Source organism: Tiliqua scincoides, chromosome 5, assembly GCF_035046505.1.
Source record: "Tiliqua scincoides isolate rTilSci1 chromosome 5, rTilSci1.hap2, whole genome shotgun sequence".
Lineage (NCBI taxonomy): Eukaryota > Metazoa > Chordata > Lepidosauria > Squamata > Scincidae > Tiliqua > Tiliqua scincoides.
Window position 1 is genome coordinate 36,030,528 of NC_089825.1, and position 25,396 is coordinate 36,055,923.

Genomic DNA, 25,396 nt, shown 5'->3' on the forward strand with positions numbered 1-25,396 from the left:
TTATGCCTGTGGTTGTCAGCAGACATAGTCACAGAAATAAAACAGACATAAACACATCACACACACTCCGAATTGCACAACTACATACTCAACTACTTAATTAAACTTACATGAGCCATTTAAGATTTCCATGCTACTTGTATGAACAACCACAATGAACCTAATGCTGCCGAACACAAATTAAAACATTACCTAATTAAAATACTGAGAAGTTAGCAACTTGAACCAACAGAATTGAACCCAGCATTGCATTTGTCTGGAAATAAACTGGTTTTAAAGTTCAGGAAAAACACAACAATATAGCAAGGAACCATTAAACATTTGCTAACTTATGAGTAAATGCAACCATGTAACTCAGTTTCGATTTCCATAGGGGTCAATAAAATATATTATCAGCTTGGAGGGAGGGACTTCTCAAGTGTTTTTGGGCCTGAGTTCATCAGATCAGACCATTCTGTTGGCATTGCATCCCTCTCAGCCTGCCCTTTCCAATGGACCAAGGCATCGTTGCCTACTCACAAGTAAACATGTACTGTGGGTCAATGTCCATAGGGCTTCATTATTATTTTCCTTGGCAGCTTCTGAGCATGCTCAGAAGACTTTACAGCCAGTTAAAGCAACAGAGCTCTGAGAAAGACGGGCTTAGAAACACAGAGAAGTATTCAGAATGATCCACAAATGCTCCCCGCAGTCACTTTTATAGGTACATGTCAGTATTATTTTGTTAATTGAGCAGGACATTGCATTTTATAAGCTCAATCACATGTTACAGCAGTGTTATTTTGTTTTTACCCATTTAGACTGCCCCTACTTATGACTCAGTAGATCAGATCCTGGGGATAGAAGAAGGCAAGAGAATAACATTCATTTCCAAAATTCCAAGATTTTGCAATTCACCCTTGAATTTACCCTTGTACCATCAATATAGAAGACAGATCAAGTATTCTCATCTGAAGTGTACTTATATACCATGGAATACACGGAGAAATATTGAAGAGTCACTAAAATATATTTAAGAATTATTTTCTATTAGCGAAAATGATATTAAATGAAGATGGGAACTGCAACTATTTGAACTTTGTCAACTCACTCCTTAGAACGCTCCAAGCATTTTTGCACATAACCAGAGGAGGAGAAGTTATACAGGCACGAAGTAACTTCAAAAGACAAAGTGCACATCCCTCTATCAAAGATGAGTCTCTCTAACTAGCAGTATTAAAAAGCACATGAGTCACCCAACTAAGACCTTTTCAAGTAAATAACACAGTATTATTTAAAGCAGCAATGCTTTTGTGGCACACTGTGATGTCAACTTATTGCTTTTACCCAGTTTCACAAGTTCAGGCCCACCACAATTAGAAAAGAAAAATAGTAGTAATCAACTTCTGTTGACATGTTACTAAGTAACGAACTAAACTTTACTTCCACATGATGACTAATTCCCGTACATCACCAAATAATCAGATTCCAGTTCAGAAACTCAATGTTCAGTCTTGCATATTTCTGCTTTTTCAGTCTTTGTATTTTAATTGCATATCCCAAAGGTCCTCCTCTATGGAGAACTCGTGCAAGGAAAGCGCCATACAGGTAGACCACAGCTGCGATACAAGGACATCTGCAAGAGGGATCTGAAGGCCTTAGGAGTGGACCTCAACAAGTGGGAAACCCTGTCCTCTGAGCAGCCCGCTTGGAGGCAGACTGTGTAGCATGGCCTTTCCCAGTTTGAAGAGACACTTGGCCAACAGTCTGAGGCAAAGAGACAAAGAAGGAAGGCCCATAGCCAGGGAGACAGACCAGGGACAGACTGCACTTGCTCCCAGTGTGGAAGGGATTGTCACTCCCGAATTGGCGTTTTCAGCCACACTAGACGCTGTTCCAGAACCACCTTTCAGAGCACGATACCATAGTCTTTCGAGACTGAAGGTTGCCAACATATAAAAATCTATACCAGTATCATGTATCATTTTCTGAGAATAAAAATTTTGCCAATGTAGAATTTTCATTCTAGTATCGTTTTTCATATGGAGCATAAATCCTACTCAGCTATATTTTCAGTGGAGCTTTCAGTCATTCATTTGTGCTGCCAGTAAATGGTTAATCACAAGGAAGTTCTCATTTTTAAGCCTCAGGCACCCTTTCCAGTCACAGCCAGTTAACTGCGCTTTTAGAATTTTTGATAGTTCAAACCCATGTTTTCAAAGGAGAGCAAACTAGCAGCAAACCTTGCAAAAAGAAATTTCTAATAAAGTAGGCAACATGTAGTAGGCAAAATAAAGTATTTCTAATAAAGTAGTAATAAATTTTCTAATAAAGTAATAAGTAGGTAACTGTCTCTACAGAGAAAGAACAAGGTCCTAGCAACTCTAGTAGGCTAGCTTTGTGCATTCTTATGGGGTCAATTCACAGAATGAAGCATTCGTTCCAAATGAAAATACAGGCCCAGCCTATTTAAACACGGATTTTTTATACACAGATTTGACTCAACACAAAAGGCCCCTGCAAATGAGAAGGAATGTGCTGATCCCTGGAGAAGGGGAAAAATGCAACCCTTTAAAATCAGTTTAAAAAACTGAACAGTCTTTTAACAATAGCCTCCTTAATGAGAAAAAGAGAGGGCAGCTGGCTGAAAATGCATCAATCCTTCTCTCTCCAGGCAACCCCTCCCTTCTCCCTGAGCAGTGTAAGAAAGGTGATCACTTTGCATTGGTGAAGGGAAGGGCTGAGTGAAGCATTTGGAGGACTGATTGATGGATTGTCTTCTTAATGACTCTTATCTTACATCACAAAGGTCAGCAAAGCTGTTTTTAAATCACTGGAGCAAAGAAACTTTGTTTTTTAAATTGATTTGCTATAGTGCGTTTTTTGCCATCCACATGAGCGCTTGGAATGGAACCCACACGAATAATGAGGCTCAACCTGTAGTGCAAAAAATGTGAGTTTTTCAGAGTTTGACAAAATTTAACATATCTGTGCATAAAATATAAGCATTCCTGTTTACTAACAGTGCTTATAACGCAATCCTATGCATGTCTATACAAAAGCAAAACCCACCAAGTTTAATGGAACTTACTCCTAGGCAAGTGTGTATAGAAGTGCAACCTCAGGGTTAAAAAATAATTAACACGTTTTTATAAAGAAACATATTTTATCTCATTTATGGGTGGGTGTCTAATTTGTTCAACAATTGACATTTTATTTTAAACTTACTTTTCATGCAAATGTCTTCCCAGGGTCAACATCTTAACCAAACTAAACAATTTCATTTATCAAGATAAAAATCTACTCTAGTTTTTACTTATCTGACAGGGTTTGCCCATAGAATATCACAAAGACAAGTAAGGTGGTGTACTTTTTCTGACAGGTGTATTAAGAACTTGCAGTTCCTTTTGTCCAATTCCTAGCTGTTGATAGATCAGCCTCAGATCTTCAAGAACATTTCTAGAGGCACTAACATGAGATACATGGTTTGAGGCCAGCAGTCAAAGTCACTTATTGTGAAATACAATTAAACTCATTTTATGCAAATACAGGATACATAATAAGGTAAACTAAAGGTCTGCAATATAATCTTAGATAGTACTATTAACCTGAACCAGATAGTTTAAGTACAATCTACAATTGAGATAAAGGTCATACCCTGCAGAAACAAACATCTATCCAATGCCAACAGGAAGCTATGACAACATAGAACAGTTTTAGTTAGAACACATGCAGATTCAAGCCATCTGAGTTTTTTTTATTAAAAGGTCAGATTTTTGCATGGAAGATTAGTAGTTATATGCAACATAATCTTTTCTCTAGAACAGTGCTTCTCAAACTGTGGGTCAGGACCCACTAGGGGGTCCCCCCATTCATTTCAATATTTTAAATATATTAGACTTGATGCTACTCTGGTATGTGACTATATTTGGGGAAATGTTACACAGCTGTACTTTTAACAGGCTACTACGTATATTCTTTTAACAATGATAGTCAATGGGATTTACTCCTGGGTAAGTGTGGGTAGGATTAGGAATGTTAAAAATTTTCATACTTGATGATGTCACTTCCAGCCATGACATCACTTCCAGTGGGTCCTGACAGATTCTCATGCTAAAAAGTGAGTCCCAGGGCTAAAACTTTGAAAACCACTGCTCTAGAATAATAGTATCAAACAATATTATGCTCATCAATCCAGGAGCCAATTCTCCTATTTACTTGGCTCAGTTCCAATTAATGTTCTGCTGTTCTTTCCAAATAAACTGACTGTGCCATACTGACCTTTGAAATACAAGATAAATCTTGGCAGCGATCATTATTAGTACTGCTATTATTAAAGGCCATCCCTCAATCCCAAAGCAAATATCTAAACGCACTCCAAACGCACTCAGGATACTCCTCGGGGGAGGGGACTTCTTGTAGTGGGGGATTCAATTATTAGAAACATAGAGAGGGGGGTTTGCGACGGATGTGAGGACCGCATGGTGACTTGCCTGCCTGGTGCAAAGGTTGCGGACATCACTTCTCATCTAGACAGGCTGGTAGACAGTGCTGGGGAGGAGGTAGCGGTTGTGGTGCATGTCGGCACCAACAACGTGGGCAAGTGTAGCTGGGAGGTCCTGGAGGCCAAATTTAGGCTTTTAGGCAGGAAGCTGAAAGCCAGGACCTCAAAGGTAGCGTTCTCTGAAGTGCTACCTGTTCCACGCACAGGGCCAGCTAGGCAGGCGGAGATCAGGGGTCTCAATGCGTGGATGAGACGGTGGTGGAGGGAGGAGGGGTTTAGATTCGTTAGGCACTGGGGAACGTTTTGGGACAAGTGGGGCCTGTACAAGAGGGACAGGCTCCACTTGAACCAGAATGGAACCAGACTGCTGGCGCATAACATTAAAAAGGTGGCAGAGCAGCTTTTAAACTGATCCCTGGGGGTAAGCCGACATGACCCGAGGGGCATCCGGTTCGGGACTCCTCATCCCTATGGGATGAGGATGGGGAGGTTAGAGAACAACAAGACAAAGGCAGAGTAGGAGAAGAAATTGGGAATGGTAGCGTGATGGGATGTGATAGACGGTTTGGCACAATGAGAGGATGCGGGGACAAAGGAGTGAATAAGCAGCCCATCCTAGGGCATTCCGTGTACAAATGCTTTTATGCGAATGCCCGAAGGAAGTCTCTGAGCAAAGATGGGAGAACTGGAATGTCTGGTGACAAGGGAAAACATTGACAGAGTGGGCATAACGGAAACCTGGTGGAATGCAGAGAATCAGTGGGATAGCGCAATCCCGGGCTATAAACTCTACAGGAGGGACAGGCAGGGGCGTGTTGGAGGTGGGGTGGCCGTTTATGTTAAGGAAGGGATAGAATTCAGCAAAGTAGAGATTGAAGGTGGGTCCACCGTAGAATCTCCACCGGGTTAAATTGCCAGGTTTGTGCAGCGATGTAGTACTGGGGGCGTGCTATCGTCCTCCAGACCAGAAATCGGATGGGGACCTTGAAATGAGGAAACAGATCAGAGAGGTGACAAGGAGGGACAGGGTTGTAATCATGGGGGACTTCAATTATCCTCATATAGACTGGGTCAATTTGTGTTCTGGTCACGATAAGGAGACCGGATTTCTTGACGTGCTAAATGACTGTGGCTTAGAGCAGCTAGTCATGGAGCCCACCAGAGGACAGGTGACTCTGGATTTAATATTGTGCGGTACATAGGACCTGGTTAGAGATGTAAATTTTACTGAGCCATTGGGGAACAGTGATCATGCTGCGATCCATTTTGACATGCACGTTGAGGGAAGAATACCAGGCAAATCTCTAACAAAAACCCTTGACTTCCAACGAGCGGACTTCCCCCAAATGAGAAAGCTGGTTGGAAGGAGGTTGAAAGGGAGGGTAAAAAGAGTCCAATCTCTCCAGAGTGCATGGAGGCTGCTTAAAACAACAGTAATTAGAGGCCAAGGGGAAGTGTATATCGCAAAGGAAGAAGGGCTCCACTAAGTCCAGGAGGGTGCCCTCATGGCTAACCAGCCAAGTTAGAAAGGCCATAAAGTGCAAGGAAGCTTCCTTCTGTAAATGGAAGTCTTGCCCTAATGGAAAGAATAAAAAGGAACATAAACTGTGGCAAAAGAAATGTAAGAAGATGATATGGGATGCCAACAGAGACTATGAGGAACGCATGGCCAGCAACATTAAGGGGAATAATAAAAGCTTCTTCAAATATGTTAGAAGCAGGAAACCCACCAGAGAAGCGGTTGGCCCTCTGGATGGTGAGGAAGGGAAAGGGGAGATAAAAGGAGACTCAGAGACGGCAGAGAAATTAAATGAGTTCTTTGCATCTGTCTTCACGGCAGAAGACCTCAGGCAGATACCGCTGCCCAAACAGCCCCTCCTGACCGAGGAGTTAAGTCAGATAGAGATTGAAAGAGAAGATGTATCAGACCTCATTGATACATTAAAGATCAGTAAGTCACCGGGCCCTGATGGCATCCACCCAAGAGTTATTAAGGAATTGAAGATTGAAGTTGCTGATCTCCTGACTAAAATATGCAACTTGTCCCTGACTAAAATATGCAATGGCCACAGTGCCAGAAGACTGGAGGATAGCAAATGTCACACCAAACTTTAAAAAGGAAAAGAGGGGGGACCCGGGAAACTATAGGCCGGTCAGCCTAACATCTATACTGGGTAAGATGGTGGAATGTCTCATCAAAGATAGAATCTCAAAACACATAGACGAAGAGGCCTTGCTGAGGGAGAATCAGGATGGCTTCCGTAAGGGTAAGTCTTGCCTCATGAACCTTATAGAATTCTTTGAAAAGGTCAACAGGCATGTGGATGCGGGAGAACCCGTGGACATTATATATCTGGACTTTCAGAAGGTGTTCGACACGGTCCCTCACCAAAGGCTACTGAAAAAACCCCACAGTCAGGGAATTAGAGGGCAGGTCCTCTCATGGATTGAGACCTGGTTGGAGGCCAGGAAACAGAGAGTGGGTGTCAATGGGCAATTTTCACAATGGAGAGAGGTGCAAAGCGGTGTGCCCCAAGGATCTGTCCTGGGACCGGTGCTTTTCAACCTCTTCATATATGACCTGGAGACAGGATTGAGCAGTGAGGTGGCTAAGTTTGCAGATGACACCAAACTTTTCTGAGTGGTGAAGACCAGAAGTGATTGTGAGGAGCTCCAGAAGGATCTCTCCAAACTGGCAGAATGAGCAGCAAAATGGCAGATGGGTTTCAATGTCAGTAAGTGTAAAGTCATGCACATTGGGGCAAAAAATCAAAACTTCACATATAGGTTAATGAGTGGTGGTGGACAAGTCGATGAAAGTGTCGACCCAATGTGCGGCGGCAGTGAAGAAGGTCAATTCTATGCTTGGGATCATTAAAAAGGTATTGAGAACAAAACAGCTAATATTATAATTCCGTTGTACAAATCAATGGTAAGGCCACACCTGGAGTATTGTGTCCAGTTCTGTCGCCGCATCTCAAAAAGGATATCTCAAGCCATGGTACAAGTCATGATGTGTATGCGCAATCTCCTGATTTTAGAAATGGGCTATGTCAGAAGGCCAGATGCAAGGGAGGGCACCAGGATGAGGTCTCTTGTTATCTGGTGTGCTCCCTGGGGCATTTGGTGGGCCGTTGTGAGATACAGGAAGCTGGACTAGATGGGCCTATGGCCTGATCCAGTGGGGCTGTTCTTATGTTCTTAACATATGAAGCTACCTTGTATTAGTCCAGAGGTTCTCAAACCGGAGCACCACAATGCCTCAGCCTAAGAACCCGCCAGAGAAGCTGTTGGCCCTCTGGATGGTCAGGGAGGGAAAGGGGAGATAAAAGGAGACTTAGAGATGGCAGAGAAATTAAATGAGTTCTTTGCATCTGTCTTCACGGCAGAAGACCTCAGGCAGATACCGCTGCCCGAACGGCCCCTCCTGACCGAGGAGTTAAGTCAGATAGAGGTTAAAAGAGAAGATGTTTCAGACCTCATTGATAAATTAAAGATCAACAAGTCACCGGGCCCTGATGGCATCCACCCAAGAGTTATTAAGGAATTGAAGAATGAAGTTGCAGACCTCTTGACTAAGGTATGCAACTTGTCCCTCAAAACTGCCATGGTGCCAGAAGATTGGAGGATAGCAATTGTCATGCCTTTCTTTAAAAAGGGAAAGAGGGGGGACCCGGGAAACTATAGGCCGGTCAGCCTAACATCTATACTGGGTAAGATGGTGGAATGCCTCATCAAAGATAGAATCTCAATACACATAGACGAAGAGGCCTTGCTGAGGGAGAATCAGGATGGCTTCTGTAAGGGTAAGTCTTGCCTCATGAACCTTATAGAATTCTTTGAAAAGGTCAACAGGCATGCGGATGCGGGAGAACCCGTGGACATTATATATCTGGACTTTCAGAAGGTGTTCGACACGGTCCCTCACCAAAGGCTATTGAAAAAACGCCACAGTCAGGGAATTAGAGGACAGGTCCTCTCATGGATCGAGAACTGGTTGGAGACCAGGAAACAGAGAGTGGGTGTCAATGGGCAATTTTTACAATGGAGAGAGGTGAAAAGCAGTGTGCCCCAAGGATCTGTCCTGGGATTGGTGCTTTTCAACCTCTTCATAAATGACCTGGAGACAGGGGTGAGCAGTGAGGTGGCTAAGTTTACAGACACCAAACTTTTCCGAGTGGTGAAGACCAGAAGTGATTGTGAGGAGCTCCAGAAGGATCTCTCCAGACTGGCAGAATGGGCAGCAAAATGGCAGATGCGCTTCAATGTCAGTAAGTGTAAGGTCATGCACATTGGGGCAAAAAATCAAAACTTTAGATATAGGCTGATGGGTTCTGAGCTGTCTGTGACAGATCAGGAGAGAGATCTTGGGGTGGTGGTGGACAGGTCAATGAAAGTGTCGACCCAATGTGCGGCGGCAGTTAAGAAGGGCAATTCTATGCTTGGGATCATTAGGAAAGGTATTGAGAACAAAACGGCTAGTATTATAATGCCGTTGTACAAATCGATGGTAAGGCCACACCTGGAGTATTGTGTCCAGTTCTGGTTGCCTCATCTCAAAGAAGACATAGTGGAAATGGAAAAGGTGCAAAAGAGAGCGACTAAGATGATTACAGGGCTTGGGCACCTTCCTTACGAGGAAAGGCTACGGCGTTTGGGCCTCTTCAGCCTAGGAAAGAGACGCCTGAGGGGGGACATGATTGAGACATACGAAATTATGCAGGGGATGGACAGAGTGGATAGGGAGATGCTATTTACACTCTCACATAACACCAGAACCAGGGGACATCCACTAAAATTGAGTGTTGGGAGAGTTAGAACAGACAAGAGAAAATATTTCTTTACTCAGCATGTGGTTGGTCTGTGGAACTCCTTGCCACAGGTTGTGGTGACGGCATCTGGCCTGGACGCCTTTAAAAGGGGATTGGACAAGTTTCTGGAGGAAAAATCCATTATGGGGTACAAGCCACGATGTGTATGCGCAACCTCCTGATTTTAGAAATTGGTTATGTCAGAAGACCAGATGCAAGGGAGGGCACCAGGATGAGGTCTCTTGTTATCTGCTGTGCTCCCTGGGGCATTTGGTGGGCCGCTGTGAGATACAGGAAGCTGGACTAGATGGGCCTATGGCCTGATCCAGTGGGGCTGTTCTTCTTAAATAAGAGACCCAAACTACTGAATCTGCTATTGTTTAATGCCCCTACAGTGGACTCAAGGTAAATTTAAAAAGTATTCTTATAAACTCAGAGTAAACTTTTGCCAGTACAGTTCATTATAAATTTTAAAAATAGCATTTCAAATGTATTTATACTTTGTTTTTGAAGAGTAAATATACAGTACTTGCAGAAAAATAGCTGAAAAAATTTACCAAAGAAAGGGAATTTCTTGTTATGAGAATAAGTTACTAGTATTCAATCCTTAAAATGATTCTATTTGCATGTGATCTGCAAATATGAAATATGCTAAAAAAGGGAATGAATGAATGAACAAACCTTTATTAGGCATAGATAGAGAAATCATAAAAGCAAACATAATTAGTCCTAGTCCCGTTTATCAAAAACAGAGTTAAGATACTAAATTACTAATAAAACATTTACAGTTCAACATAAAAGATCAACATTTTTGACAAATTACATTAAGAAGGCTTGGAAATCACCAAAAGTAAAAATTTAGAAATTCCCTCTAGCACATCTGGTGAGCAGTCATTTAGGAGACACTTCAGTTTTGCCTCATCCGAAAGCCCATTCATTTTGCCGAGAAGTGGAGTCATGTAAGTGTGGCGGGATCTAGTGTGCCGAGGACAATAAAAAAGAATGTGTATGATTGATTCAACATTTCCCAAATTACAAGGGCAGAGGCGTTCTTTATATGGTATTTGCCTATATCTGCCTTCTGTGACCTTGGATGGAAACACATTGAATCTTGCCAGAGAGATTGCACGACGTTCAGAGGGGTTGATCAGAATACTCAGATAAGGAGCCATTTGCCCATACTTTAGCGGGATAGAGAAATTAAGAGGGGAGCAAATTCTAGAAGCAAGTTCAAAGAGGTTTTGTGCCTCAATGTCTAGCATACTTTGCTTTACCCTTTGATAAACTTCAGGGAATGGATAGAAACTTAAAAAATCCAATGAAAAACCAATTGATTCGATTTTTGATTTAATTTGGCTATACCATTTAGAAGAACCAGACTCAGAGAGCATTCTGGATAGGAGACTGCTTGGTTTCATGTTATAATGTAATTAGAGCCAATAGCGTATGGTTAAAAGCCATGCTCTTGATACTAAGAGCGATTGTCCGGTCTCCAAACATAATGCAGAGTATGGTACAGATTTAGGTAAACCCAGGATAGCCCTCAAAAATTTAGCTTGGATACTCTCAAGGGTGTGATTTATAGAGCTAATCCAGATAGGGCACCTGTACAGGAGCTGTGCCGATACCTTGGCATTAAATACCTTGAGAGCAGCTGGTATATAACGATTGCCCTGACTGAAAAAGAATCGATTGGTGCTCTGCAAAGTGACATGGGCCAAGTTGGTAACCAATTTTTGATGAGTACCCCAGCAAAGATTGTAGTGGAAGTGAATTCTAAGGAATTTAAAGCTTTTGACCTGTTCCAGTTTCTCCCCTCCAATAGATCAAGTACCTGGGCTCCATGATTTTGAAAAGACCATAACTTTGGTTTTCTGAGAGTTCAGTTCAAGTTTGTTACATTTCAGATAGTCAGCAGTTCTATTTAAAAGTCGCTTAAGTCCAATAGGTGTACAGGATACTAGCACTGCATCATCTGCATAAAGCAATGCTGCAATATGCATTGAACCTAGTTTGGAAAAATGTCCATCTATCTGAAGCAAAAAGGGGGTAAAATCGTGTAGAAAAAGATTAAAAAGAGTGGGTGCTAAAATGCACCCCTGTTTCACTCCCCTTTCGACCTGAATTTTGGGGGTCAATTTCCCCGAAGATGTAAATTTAATTTGGCAGGTGGTGCCTGTATAAAGTTTCTGAATAAGAGTTAGAAGTCTAGGGTCTATATTGAGTTTAACTAGTTTGTCCCATAGCAGCAATCTATTAACGGAGTCAAAGGCTCCTTTAAGATCCAGAAAAGCAACATATAATTTGATTTTTTAGCCTTGTGTACTTGTCAATCAGATGAGCTAAAACAGCACAGTGATCAATTGGTGAAGATCCTTTTCGAAATCCTATCTGATCCCACCCTGGAAGGCCCAGATCTTCCATCCAGGATAGCAGCTTGTTTAAGAGATGTTTTGCATAAAGTTTTCCCCCCACTGATAAAAGGCTTATAGGTCTAAAATTGGAGGGATCACGATGGTCGCCTTTTTTGTAAATAGGCACTATAGTAGCATTTGTCCATTCAGCTGGTATTACACCTGTTTGGTCCACCACTGTGAATAATGAGGATAGAATAGGGGCCCACCATTCGGGGTCCACTTTCAGGATCTCTGACAATACCAAATCTGGCCCAGGAGCTTTCCCTTGTTTACTTTGAGAGACTAGCTCTATAATTTCTTCAGTGGATACAGGAGGCCATGGGGTGGTTGCTGAAGGATTTAAAGTAAAAGATGCTAAGCCACTTTCACCCTCTTGGCAATATAAGGTGGAGAAAAAGCGGCACCACTCGTGTGGGGAGATGACCATCTGAGAGCGAGGTGCAGTTTTCTGAGCAGAATTGGTGATTATACCCCAAAATTGCTTAGAATTTTTATGTTCTATGGCGGCTAGTAGTTTATACCACAAGCGGGAAGCATAATTATGTTGCTTTTCTTGGATCAGTTGTTTCAGCTGCTTTTTTAAAATAAAATATGTATCAGGAATTTGAATAGCCCCTGAATAGCGGTATTACTGGTAAACGGATCTAATCTGATTTTTGAGATCCATACAATCCCTATCAAACCAAGGGGATATTGTTTGAGATCCATCCCCTGTACCACCTTTAGCAGAGGGTATACTAGTGTAGGAGACTAAAGTGGATGAAACCCTAGAGATTAATAACTCATATATCTTAATTAATTCTATCGGATCTGACTCATTTAAAACTTGGATTCTATAGCTCTTGTATGGCTCCGTGTAGAGCAGTTCGCTCATTTTCTGATTAATTGTAGTATTCCACATGATTTTAGGCCTAATTTCATATTCATTTTCAAGCTCTACATCAGGGGTGGAGTACTGGAAAGAACCTAAATCTAGCTTGAGTATTAAAGAAAAATGGTCACTCATTCCTAGATCATCAACCAAAAAATCAATAACATTGACCTTGAGGTGAAGTGGAACCAAGAAATAATCTATAACACTGGAACCAATGGCTGAAGCATAAGTGAATTCACCTGAATTGGGGAAATCTACAAGGCCATTTAACCATATTGTATTAAAATTGACACAGAATCTGGCCAAATAGAGGCCAGCTGCATTTGTTTTATTATCTTTGGAAAATCTTTCTAAAGAAAATAAATCAAGGAGAGATGAATCAGGATCTAAGTTTGCGGCAGTACTGAGCAACGGCTCTGAATTTCCAACCCTGGCGTTGAAATCCCCACCGATAAGACAATGGCATGAAGGAAATTCCATGTCTAACTCCGTGACAATTTTAGAGAAGGTGCTCCAATTCTGGGATAATAATTGGTTGTTCAAGCCAGGAGGAAGATAAACATTTACAATTATTAACTGGAGATTGTTAAGAATAAGCTTGACTGCATGACATAATTTGCTAGTTGTCTTAGTGACCACCAGTTCTGAATTTAGCTGGGAAGAGACAAAAATTGTCATCCCCGCTTGCAAACGCCCCTTGGAGCTTATTCTATAAGATGGAATGTTGTAGGAATTAAAACCTTGAAGGTGTAAAGGAATTTGAGACCAGGTTTCCTGCAAAAGGATTACGTGAAAATCACATAAATATCGCTGGAAAGTCTCATCATTAACCTTGCTATGCTATCCCGCAATATTCCAAGAAAGAAGTTTTTAAAATGTCCTTGATGTGAGATCAGGTGTTGCAGATGTAAGTCAATCTGATGGGAGAGCTTGAATGTCTTCCTCTTCACGTCCCAAAGAAATAAGCTTCTGTGTTTTAGACAGTTGAACAGCAGATGGTCGGTGGGGAACGTTAGAGTTCGACTGAGCAGTCCTTGTTTCAATAGCAGTTGAGGTCATGGTAATCTGTCCAGCCATAGAGTCTTTAAGTTGGACTCTAAACTTATCCAAATTATCAATAATTTTGGCTTGCTCTCCAGCAGACAAATTTTTAAAGGCCTCCAAAACCTCTGAGGAAAGAGATCCCTCCTCAGCCACCAGTTGGAACAAAAGTTCCAACATACAAACTGAATAAGCACAACATAAGCACAACATAAACAAACATATAAGCACATACATAAGCACAACATAAGCAAACATATAAGCACATACATAAGCAAACATAAGCACAACATACAAACTGAATTTGTTTTTACTCTAGCATCTTCCTACACCAACTCTTTAAAGAAAGCACAAAAGTTCAGAAAACATGATCATTGCCACATATTAATTTTTTTAATATAAATGTTCTTGTCCTTAAAACTACAACTACAACAACTAAACCAAATATTGAAAACTAAATCCTTCATACGATTGCAAAATATCCTAGAGCAGTGGTTCTCAAACTTTTTGCACCAGGATCCACTTTTTAGAATGAGAATCAGTTGGGACCCACCAGAAGCAATGTCATGACCAGAAGTGACATCGTCAAGCAGGGAAACTTTTTACAATCCTAGGCTGTAATCCTACTCACACTTACCCAGGAGTAAGTCTCATTGACTATCATCGTTAAAAGCATATACAGGTAGAGCCTAATTATGCACATGAGTTCCATTCTGTGACCCTTCGCAATTAAGAAAAAACAAGTTGTGCTAAATTCCATAGAGTTACGCAAATACACTGCAGCCTAACACTTGGGGATGGAAGGAAACTAAGGCAGCTGTTATCAATCCCCTCCCCTCCACCTCCCCCACTCCTACTCAGCCCTCCCCATTGCCAGCTGTCCCTGCTTCTTTCATAGGTGCAATGCTGAGCTTTTAAGAGTCCAGTCCTATGCACTTCTACTCAGAAGTTAGCCCCATTATAGTCAATGGGGCTTACTCCCAGGAAAGTGTGGATAGGATTGTAGACTGAGAGCCCACTCCTATGCTTGCCTACTCAGAAGTAAGTCCCATTCTAGTCAATGGGGCTTACTCCCAGGAAAGTGTGGCTTGCTGGGAAGACCTGCTTGCTGGGCTGTTTTGTTTCCATAGGCTGAGAGCCTGCACCATCTCAGTCTGAAGGAGGGGGGATTGGGAAACACTCCCTGAGTTTTTTAAAGCAATCCACTCTGTTGCTACCGACCTCTGTGTGTGTGTGTGTGTGTGTGTGTGTGTGTGTGTGTGTGTGTGTGTGTGTGGTTTTCCACTCCCCCTCCCCTCTTCAGCCTCAGCTGGCTCAGGGCTCCAGGAGTCTTACTGTTCCTTGGCAAGGGGAAACCTCTTCCATGGCTCCAGGTCTATTTCCCTGCCTGTATGAGGTGGAGCCTTTTTGCAATGTTTTGGGCTGCCTGCAAAGACGACAGTGCAGGCAAAGGTGTGTGAGACTTTTGGTTCCCCCCACTCCATTCACTTTGAGATAAATCTGCAGATAAAAAATCCATGGATAAATAGGTTGCACCTGTACAAAGTAGCCTATTCAAAGTACAAATGTGTAACATTTCCCCAAATGCAGTCACACAATTATAGCATCAAGTCTAATATGTTAAAAATAAAATACTGAAATGAATGAATGAAATGAACTCGCCTGGAATTGGCTCCTGACCTTCCTACTGGGTCCTGACCCACAGTTTGAGAAACACTGACTTAGGGTACAATGCTAACCCACGCTGGAGCAGGCAAGCCAGGAGGCTTGCGCTGCATCCAATGCAGGATTGCACGAGCAGCGGCTCAGCCACGGGCAAGGGGAAGCTCTTCCCCTTATCTGTGGGTAAGGGCTGCGCACCCCTATGGGTCTCCTTGGACCTGCACCACCTCCAGAGGTGGCGCAAATCTGAGGAGAGTGGAGCAGCTTGAAGCCACTCTGCTCACCCCGGGGACAGGGTTTGGGATCCGTCATAACCACGCCCCAGCCCCACCCCCGGATCCCTGCACGCCCAACCCCAGGCCCACCCTCCCCCGCCCAGTAACACCCCCTCCCCACACCTACCTTTGCCGCTTATGTCGGCATGCTTGCGCCGATACAAGCGGCAACTGTGGGGGAGGCTTCTGCTTCTGTCCGCTCGTTGGCGCATCTGAATGTGCCAACGCGGCTCCCGCCTAAGGAGGCGCAAACGTGCTTTACAACACATTTGCGACCCTCCAGGGCCACCTATACCAGCAAAACCGCCGGATTGCGCCCTTAGAGAACTAAACTTCCCACATGTCAAAGGCACACAAAGGCTTTTAATTAATGAAACAGTTCCTGAGTTAACTTTCTTAGCAAAGAAAAAGCAGAAGTTGGACATGGTCGTATCTTTGTCACTTTATAAACTAGATTGCTTACATTTTCCAGAATAATAAGATTTTTCCACCAGACACCTAGTTTCAATGGTTTTTCTACATATCAACTTAATTTTCACTTATACCTATAACCATCTCAATTCTTAATGGATTTAGAAGCATCATTAAAAAGGTCAGTTGTGCAAACATCAGAACCATAACACATAAGGAACAAGGCTTAGGAATGCTGAAACAGCTATATTTTAAAGTAATGTATGTGAATCGGCAAGGCTAACAAAATAAGCCACAGAATGTATTGGTTGATTCAAAAAAAATGTTACCAGCCTGCTTGCCCACGTATACCATTTGTGGGCCTAAAAGTAAAACAAGATAACTTTTTTAAAGCTGCTCCAGATGGTCCCTTGCAAGAAATTCACTCTCATCATGGCCTTATTAACTATTTACAAATTTGACATGAAGAAATCTTAACAAAACAGCAGAACTGAATCTAGGTTTCCAAAGCCAAGGGTCATCCCCCCCCCCCCCCACACACACACACAGGTCCTGGGATCTGACCTTATACCTTCTACTATCAGTACAGTCAGAATCCCATTATCCACGGTTTCAATTATAAGATGATTGGGGGGGGGGGAACATTAACATCTAAATTCTTACTGGCCCAAAAATGTTCTTGCTTTATAGGTCACTAAAGCAAGAACATTTTCAATCCAGTATTTAAACAACATTAATAAGCAGGCAAGGGCAGCAGAGACAGGGTTCCCCATATCAACAGAGCGACCCTGGAATGGATCCGCTGCGGATATGGTGGCATGCCTATACTTCTGTTTGAGCATAAGTGGGAAGGCCTTATGCAATTTCTGTGTAATATGCAAACTGCTTTTGTGCAGCCAAGAGCAGAAAGTTACAGGTCTGAACTGCTGGCCCCCATTGTATCTCATTTTTCCAGCATAGTTTTATCTGATCTAGGAACTGCCACATTATTTCTTCTCAACTTTAGAGGCAATTACGCAGGGTTATTTTCGTCTTTCAGGCTCACCTCACAGAATGCCCCTCCACCTAAGGTGTGAAGGAAACATGACTGGTCCCGACTTCCATTAAGTACATCAAAGATTTAACCTTTCAACAACCTCAAAACAGAAGGAATATGCATAATTTTTTTAAAAACTAAAATGTATTACAAGAACATGACATTTATATCTGAATTACAGTACCTCAACATTTGAACATTACTTTTAATACCTATGCACAAGACATTGCACTGCTTTCTTTTGTTCAAGTTCTCTTGTAGGCACATCGTCTACAAGGTTGGGCAAGCAGGGTCCGATTCTAACTAGCACATAAGAGTGCCAGAAAAACAAAACCTACAGTTTCACTGAAACATCAGAAATACAAGACAACATGCTGCACGAAAGTTTCTCAACACCCTAAGACCAGCTAGCTTTGAGGGAGCTTTACTCCCTCAGTAAGTTCTTGTGAGGGAAGGGCTAAGGCAGTGACGTGTTCCCCAGGATAGCGTCACTAAGGGGGGGCAAGGGGGAGTGCCTCGTACTTACTGTGAACAATGTAGGGCTGCAGCAAGCTGCAGGAGGTGCGGGGAGCCACCGCAGTGCTCTCCAACTCTTGGAATCTTCCGTAAAAGCGGGCACAAAGCATTTCCGTTTTGCAGGGAGTGCTTTGGCCCACTTTTATTGCAGATTCTAAGGGTTGGGTAGCGCTGCAGAGGGCTCCCCACAGTCCTGCAGCCTGCTGCAGCTCTACATCATTCACAGTAAGTTAAAAGCACCCCACTTCGCCCCCTTTTCCTGGGGATCGCATCACTGCCTCCCTCCCCTTACCCCGCCCATTACAGGGATGAGTGAAGCATTACATGAACTGGTGGGTCACGACCCACCAGTCTGAGAACCACTGCCCTAGACCAAAATCAAGCACATAATGTGAAATCAATTTTCATCCACATCAAAAGACAAATATGCACAACACACTACAGAGATTTACATATTCTTATGCAGCTTCAATTTACCTGAAGAGTTTTTTTATATCCCTTTAATTCTAATAGATTAAATGCTTGACAACCAATTATCTGACATTAGATTAATTTCACCACAATATGATTCATACTCCCATTAATACTAATGAAAGCCACTTGTAATATTACATTCCTGAGCACACAAATCCCACAAGTTACACTTTTTTAGATTCTTCCACTGGAGAAAAGACAATTCCAGCAGGATTTGAGGAATATGGACTTTGCTCAAGTGATTAGTGACTTCATATTTATCAAGTACTAAATACAACTTTCCAATTAAATACAGGTGAACTTCACTTAGCAACGTTCTGACCAGCAGTGGCCTGCATATGCAACGGCTGCCACTGGTCCCTATCCCCCTCCCCCCAAGCCTCCTAAGCCAAGGGGAGCTACACTCGCTTCGCCTCCAGAGACTTTTCTGTGCCCCGCAGAGAAAACCAAGAAGAAGCGACCTCAGGAAGCCAGAAGTGACTTTTTTCACCTTATAAGGTATTTGGAGAACTTATAAAGCATTCGGAAGCCGATGGAAACCCGAACTCCCATCTTTTAGACTGATTTAGCCATTTTGAAAGCTCCTGTGCATGCCCCCCCCCCACAGCAACATGATCCTGGGGATCGCATTGCTGCATTTCCCCCTCTCTGCCCCTTGAAGGGGTAAAGGCAGAGGTCCTTAGGCTGAGGCATTGTGGTGCTCCAGTTTGAGAACCTCTGGACTAATACAAGGTAGCTTCATATGTTAAGAACATAAGAACAGCCCCACTGGATCAGGCCATAGGCCCATCTAGTCCAGCGTCCTGTATCTCACAACGGCCCACCAAATGCCCCAGGGAGCACACCAGATAACAAGAGACCTCATCCTGGTGCCCTCCCTTGCATCTGGCCTTCTGACATAGCCCATTTCTAAAATCAGGAGATTGCGCATACACATCATGGCTTGTACCATGGCTTGAGATATCCTTTTTGAGATGCGGCAACCAGAACTGGACACAATACTCCAGGTGTGGCCTTACCATCGATTTGTACAATGGAATTATAATATTAGCTGTTTTGTTCTCAATACCTTTTTAATGATCCCAAGCATAGAATTGACCTTCTTCACTGCCGCCGCACATTGGGTCGACACTTTCATCGACTTGTCCACCACCACCCATTAACCTATATGTGAAGTTTTGATTTTTTGCCCCAATGTGCATGACTTTACACTTACTGACATTGAAACCCATCTGCCATTTTGCTGCTCATTCTGCCAGTTTGGAGAGATCCTTCTGGAGCTCCTCACAATCACTTCTGGTCTTCACCACTCAGAAAAGTTTGGTGTCATCTGCAAACTTAGCCACCTCACTGCTCAATCCTATCTCCAGGTCATATATGAAGAGGTTGAAAAGCACCGGTCCCAGGACAGATCCTTGGGGCACACCGCTTTGCACCTCTCTCCATTGTGAAAATTGCCCACTGACACCCACTCTCTGTTTCCTGGCCTCCAACCAGGTCTCAATCCATGAGAGGACCTGCCCTCTAATTCCCTGACTGTGGGGTTTTTTTCAATAGCCTTTGGTGAGGGACCGTGTCGAATGCCTTCTGAAAGTCCAGATATATAATGTCCATGGATTCTCCCGCATCCACATGCCTGTTGACCTTTTCAAAGAATTCTATAAGGTTCATGAGGCAAGACTTACCCTTACGGAAGCCATCCTGATTCTCCCTCAGCAAGGCCTCTTCGTCTATGTGTTTTGAGATTCTATCTTTGATGAGACATTCCACCATCTTACCCAGTATAGATGTTAGGCTGACCGGCCTATAGTTTCCCGGGTCCCCCCTCTTTTCCTTTTTAAAGTTTGGTGTGACATTTGCTATCCTCCAGTCTTCTGGCACTGTGGCCATTGCATATTTTAGTCAGGGACAAGTTGCATATTTTAGTCAGGAGATCAGCAACTTCAATCTTCAATTCCTTAATAACTCTTGGGTGGATGCCATCAGGGCCCGGTGACTTACTGATCTTTAATGTATCAATGAGGTCTGATACATCTTCTCTTTCAATCTCTATCTGACTTAACTCCTCGGTCAGGAGGGGCTGTTTGGGCAGCGGTATCTGCCTGAGGTCTTCTGCCGTGAAGACAGATGCAAAGAACTCATTTAATTTCTCTGCCGTCTCTGAGTCTCCTTTTATCTCCCCTTTCCCTTCCTCACCATCCAGAGGGCCAACCGCTTCTCTGGTGGGTTTCCTGCTTCTAACATATTTGAAGAAGCTTTTATTATTCCCCTTAATGTTGCTGGCCATGCGTTCCTCATAGTCTCTGTTGGCATCCCATATCATCTTCTTACATTTCTTTTGCCACAGTTTATGTTCCTTTTTATTCTTTCCATTAGGGCAAGACTTCCATTTACAGAAGGAAGCTTCCTTGCACTTTATGGCCTTTCTAACTTGGCTGGTTAGCCATGAGGGCACCCTCCTGGACTTAGTGGAGCCCTTCTTCCTTTGCGATATACACTTCCCCTTGGCCTCTAATTACTGTTGTTTTAAGCAGCCTCCATGCACTCTGGAGAGATTGGACTCTTTTTACCTTCCCTTTCAACCTCCTTCTAACCAGCCTCCTCATTTGAGGGAAGTCCGCTCGTCAGAAGTCAAGGGTTTTTGTGAGAGACCCTTCCCATCCATCCACCCCATCTCTATCACTTCCCACTCCCTGCCCCCATAATGCTCTCCCAGCACTATTCACTGTAACCAAATATTCTTGATAGAGAGAGCTAAAAAAGTATTGGGGTCATGCAATGAAAAAAGTTGAAGACCACTGGTTGAGGATGCAATCCTATACACACTTACCTGAGAGTAAGCCTCTCTGAGACCGCTGAGTAAATATGTATAGGATTGTGTGTCAGACTCTTTTTATCAGTTGTTTAATCAGTTTATAATGCTGGCTTGCTTAGTAATAACTGATCGTAGTCAGTCATTTATTATAGAAGTCACCACAAGTGGATCTTTGATAGTATTTGTTTGACCTGCTTTCAGGAACCAATCTAAAAATTCTCTTTCCTTCCCTATGCATACATAACACATTTTCAGGACCAAGATAAAGAACCATTACAATAACTGCACCTTGTCTGTTCTTTATCTTTTTAATGAGTCTCAAAATGTGATGTTTCACTTGAGGAGTTGCTATTAATTTTAATGCAGAATTTTAGGTTAATATGAAAAACTGTATGGCTTTGAATATAAATTTTCTAAAAGGATTTTTCAGGGCAAGACAACATGTTTTCAAGATTATAAAACGAGATAAATATAGCCACACATATTATGGACATTGGTATCCATTGAACAGTGACTTATATGTGCCTGAACCAATTAAGCAGATTGGAAGGTTTTTTGAGCCAAGTACAACTTTCCAGCAACCAGATTCTTGGCTACTTTCACATCACATGCCTCCATGAGTGGAATGAAATGTAATAAAGGGACTAGAGAAAGGTAACCTACCTACTCTGAAGGCACTAACACCAGATAGTTACAGTTTTCAAGTTACGGTTTTCAATAGACATCTAAGGTTACACTACTTAAAATGTAAAGCAAGAGCATTTGTGAGCAAATACCAGGAAGCATGAGGCATTAAGCTAGTTTTGACAGAAAGAACGAACGATTTCTTTCCAGTACCAACACATTAAAATGCACACTGGTAAGTCTTAAAAGGAGAATAAATAGAAAGCCAGAGTGGGAAAGCAGGCCTGGTAATCTAGTGAAAACAGAGGGATCAACCAAAGCTAGAATGCCTATTAATGATAATGAAATAGATATCATAGTGACTGCCTTTTTTTCCTCTTACTGCAAGATAAATGTTCACAAACATTGCAAAGTAGAAACTAACTCTGTGCTATGCACTTACAGTTATTTATTTTATTAAACAGGTCTGAAACAGAGACCCTATATAGGTATTCCTACAGTGTTCCTTAAGCCTCCTTAAGTATGCCAAATCACAAAGAATTTTCAGCCTGTGAATATAACTTTCATGGCCTAAAACTCTTTTTCAGGAACCAAAGAGGCTTTACCAAATCCACACCCATTTGAAGACAGAATTGGTAGAGGAGCAAGGACACTGTAAAATCACATACATTTCCCACATGGCTATACTAATCCTTAAGGCTGTGGGAGGGGCGCATGTTCTTATGTTTAGCAGGGAGCCTCAGTTTCTGTAGTTGCCTCTGCAAAGAAACTGCTCCAGTCAACAAACAAAAGAATCCTGTGGTTTCTTAAAGATTAAACAGATTTCTTTCAGCAGAGGCTTTCATGGAGTTAAAGCCCACTTTGTCACCATCACCAGAGACAACAACACATTTGCTGGTCCTTACCGCTACATTCCTGGACACATCACCTGGAGAGTAAGTGCAGCTGTACACGGAAGGAAGACTCACTGCGTCAACACGCATAAGAAGGCAATGGGAAAGTGACACAAGCCTCTCTTTGTTTGCTTCTGCAACCACACTTCCCAATAGTACAATACTATACGTGCTTACTCGATGCTCAGTAGAGCTTACTTTACCAGGACAGCGAGCACAGGATTGCAGCCTAATAAAAGCTCAAACGCACCGGAACGCGTTGCGTGACAAAGGTGGTGCTCTTTCTCCAGCGAAAACCCTCTGCAACGAAGCCCGACCTGCGCCTGCATTCACGGGGAAATCCGTCCGCCCCCTTGACCTTCCACGCGACTTCTACTCGGAAGTAAGTCCCATTACAGTCAGTGGGACTTACTCCTATGTTAAGTGTGTATAGTATTGCATCCTCTAGGATTAACCTCGTGCTTTGCGAAGCTCCCGGCCACACCGGGAGGCGCTAAAAACAGCCCAACCCTACTCAGGGATGTCTACTCAGAAGTAAATCCCATTACAGCCAATGGGGCTTACTCCCAGGAAAGCGTGGACAGGACTGCAGCCTGAAGCTACGACCCTATGCATGCTTACCTAGGAATAAGCCCCACTGACTATAGCGGGGTATATTTCTGAGTAGACATGCAGAGCATTGGGCTCTAACTCTCCTCGCAGCCGGTTCCTGGCTGAGCGGAACCAACCGAGGTCGAGCCTGACGCCTCAGGCTGCAATCCCAGCCACACTTTCCTGGGAGTAAGCCCCACCGACTCGAATGGAACTTACTTCCGAATAGGGACTTCCCACTCACAGCATCGGGTTGTCCATCCTCGGACGCCGGCATGCCTTCTGCCCCCACCACCGCCCTACTCGCGCGGTGCCCCCCTTCCATGCAAGCACGAGGGGCGTCCGCGCGCGCCCTCCAGCCCGCCCCGCTCCCTCTCGCGCTCGCCCCCCCAATCCCCTGTTGCTTGCCTCCTCGGGCCGGGACTGGAGAGCAGCAGGCGCTCCCTCCCCACACAGTTCAAACCACCCCACACCAAAAAAGGGGAGGGGGTCTAGAGAACAGTTAGTTTCGGGACGGGGGAGTGCCTCAAACACACGCAAGCGGGGGGAGGAACTGGCCACTCTCCCCCTCACAGACAGCCGTTGCCCCAACGGTCGCCACACAGAACAATAAACCGTCAAGGATGGGTCTTCCTGGCGGGAACGAAGAAGAAAAAGTTCCCTCAGCGCGAGCCCCGCTGCTCAGGCTCACCCCTTGTCTGCCTCGCCGGCTCCTCACGGCGCTGCTCTTCGCTCCGCCGCCGCCGCCCTCAAAGCGGCTTGCTTGCCAGGGCCAACAAGGGTGCTGAGGGGGGGCCGAAGGAAAGAGAGAGAGACTGACTGACAGGGAGACTCGGAACACGGCAGCTGCTCGCCCCCACCCATCGAGGCTCCTTCTTGAGTGGCTACACGGAGAGCCAATCGCCACGCCACGGCCTCCTCACAGGCCAGTAAGAGCTCGCGGGGGGGTGGAACTCATCCCGCCCCCTTTTTCCCCTCGCCGAAGGGAGGGATGGTGCTGCCCCGCACAAAGAAAGCGTGAGGGGACGGGCGCGTGGACGGAGATAATGCCGGGGGCGGGATGTAGCTGTTGTCGTCATCACTTGATTGACAAGCGAGAGTACAATCGGTTCCGCGGGGGTCAGAGAAGGTCAAGGTCTCCGTCCTGAAGGCCGCCTGTTCCTTTGGCTCTGGGCGCGTCTGCAGCAGTCACGAGCCCCAGTTTTTCACTAACAGCCCAAGCCTATACATGCCTACTCAGAAGTAAATCCCATTATAGTCAGTGGGGCTTACTCCAAGGAAAGCATGGATAGGCATGCACACACTATCCACACTTATGTAGGAGTAAGCCCTACTGAACACAGTGGAACTTAATTCTGAGTAATGGCTAGGATTGTGCTTTAAATCAATAGACGACTCCCAACCATTGGAATTACAACACTCATTTATACATGATGTTTAATTCCAGGCAGTCACTGCTATGTTAGGCTTCTGTGGCAACCAGAAATAAGGAGAAGCAGAGAATTGTGTTATATTATTTCAGAAATGTGTAATCTTACCTTTTCATTAAAAAACAATGCATAGTGTGACTCACTGCAGTTAAAATCATATAAAAACAAAACAAGATAACATTAAAAGCAATAAAACAGCATATAAAAGGTGCATAACAAACAAAAGTCACCAGCCATAGATTATAACACTGCAACCCTAGGCTATTCTACTCAGAAGTTGTGCAGTGCAACTCAAAAGTCCAATCCTATGCATGTCTACTCAGAAGTAAGTCACATTATAGTCAATTGGGCTTACACCCAGATAAGTGTGCATAGGATTGTAGCCTTACTCCCAAGAAAGTCTGTACAGTATAGGATTGCAACTGTACAGCCTGTCAAATGCTTAACTGTCTGATGGAATGCCAACAGGGATGAGACCAAACCTTGGGAAGGACTTGCAAATTCTGGGCATTGCTGCCAGAATTCTTGGTTCCACTGGATATCAGCAGGACACACAAGAAAGGCTTGCCAATCTTAACAGTACAATAAAACTGCACTGGTACAATAAAATGTGCTATAAAACAAAAAAAAAAACACCTTACAATACAAATGCTAAAACCATTATAAAACTGCAGCAAAAATAATGGTTGTTAATTGAAAAGCAGTTCTGTTCTATTAATGCTAAAAAATATCCCAAAATCCTGTGGCTTCTCAAAGACTAAAAACATTTATTGTGATCACAGTTCAATTCATTAAATGTATGAGAATGGCATCGTGCAGCGGTTAAGTCTTTGAGCTTTGAATTTGAATTTCCCTAAGATTTAAGGCCACAAGGGCTGCAATCCTATATGCACTGATCCTGGGATTAATCCCCTTTAGAAAGCTCCACTAATCAATTGGACTTTCCTCTGAGTAGACCTGCATAAGTTTGTGCTGTAAGTGTCCTTAAGCAAGCCACTCCCTCTTTGCTTCAGCTCTCTAGATGTAATGTGGAGATAATATGC

At 43.6% G+C, this 25,396-nt stretch overlaps 1 protein-coding gene across 3 annotated transcripts in view; it reads right to left on the minus strand.

Moving 5' to 3' along the window:
- HYCC1 (hyccin PI4KA lipid kinase complex subunit 1) overlaps positions 1 to 23,707 on the minus strand; it is a 64,254-nt gene extending 40,547 nt beyond the window's left edge. For all 3 annotated transcript variants that reach the window (XM_066628559.1, XM_066628558.1, XM_066628561.1), the window contains exon 1: positions 23,615 to 23,707. The gene's annotated coding sequence lies outside the window, so the exon portion shown is untranslated. The remainder of the gene's footprint in view (positions 1 to 23,614) is intronic.
- Positions 23,708 to 25,396: the final 1,689 nt, after the last annotated feature.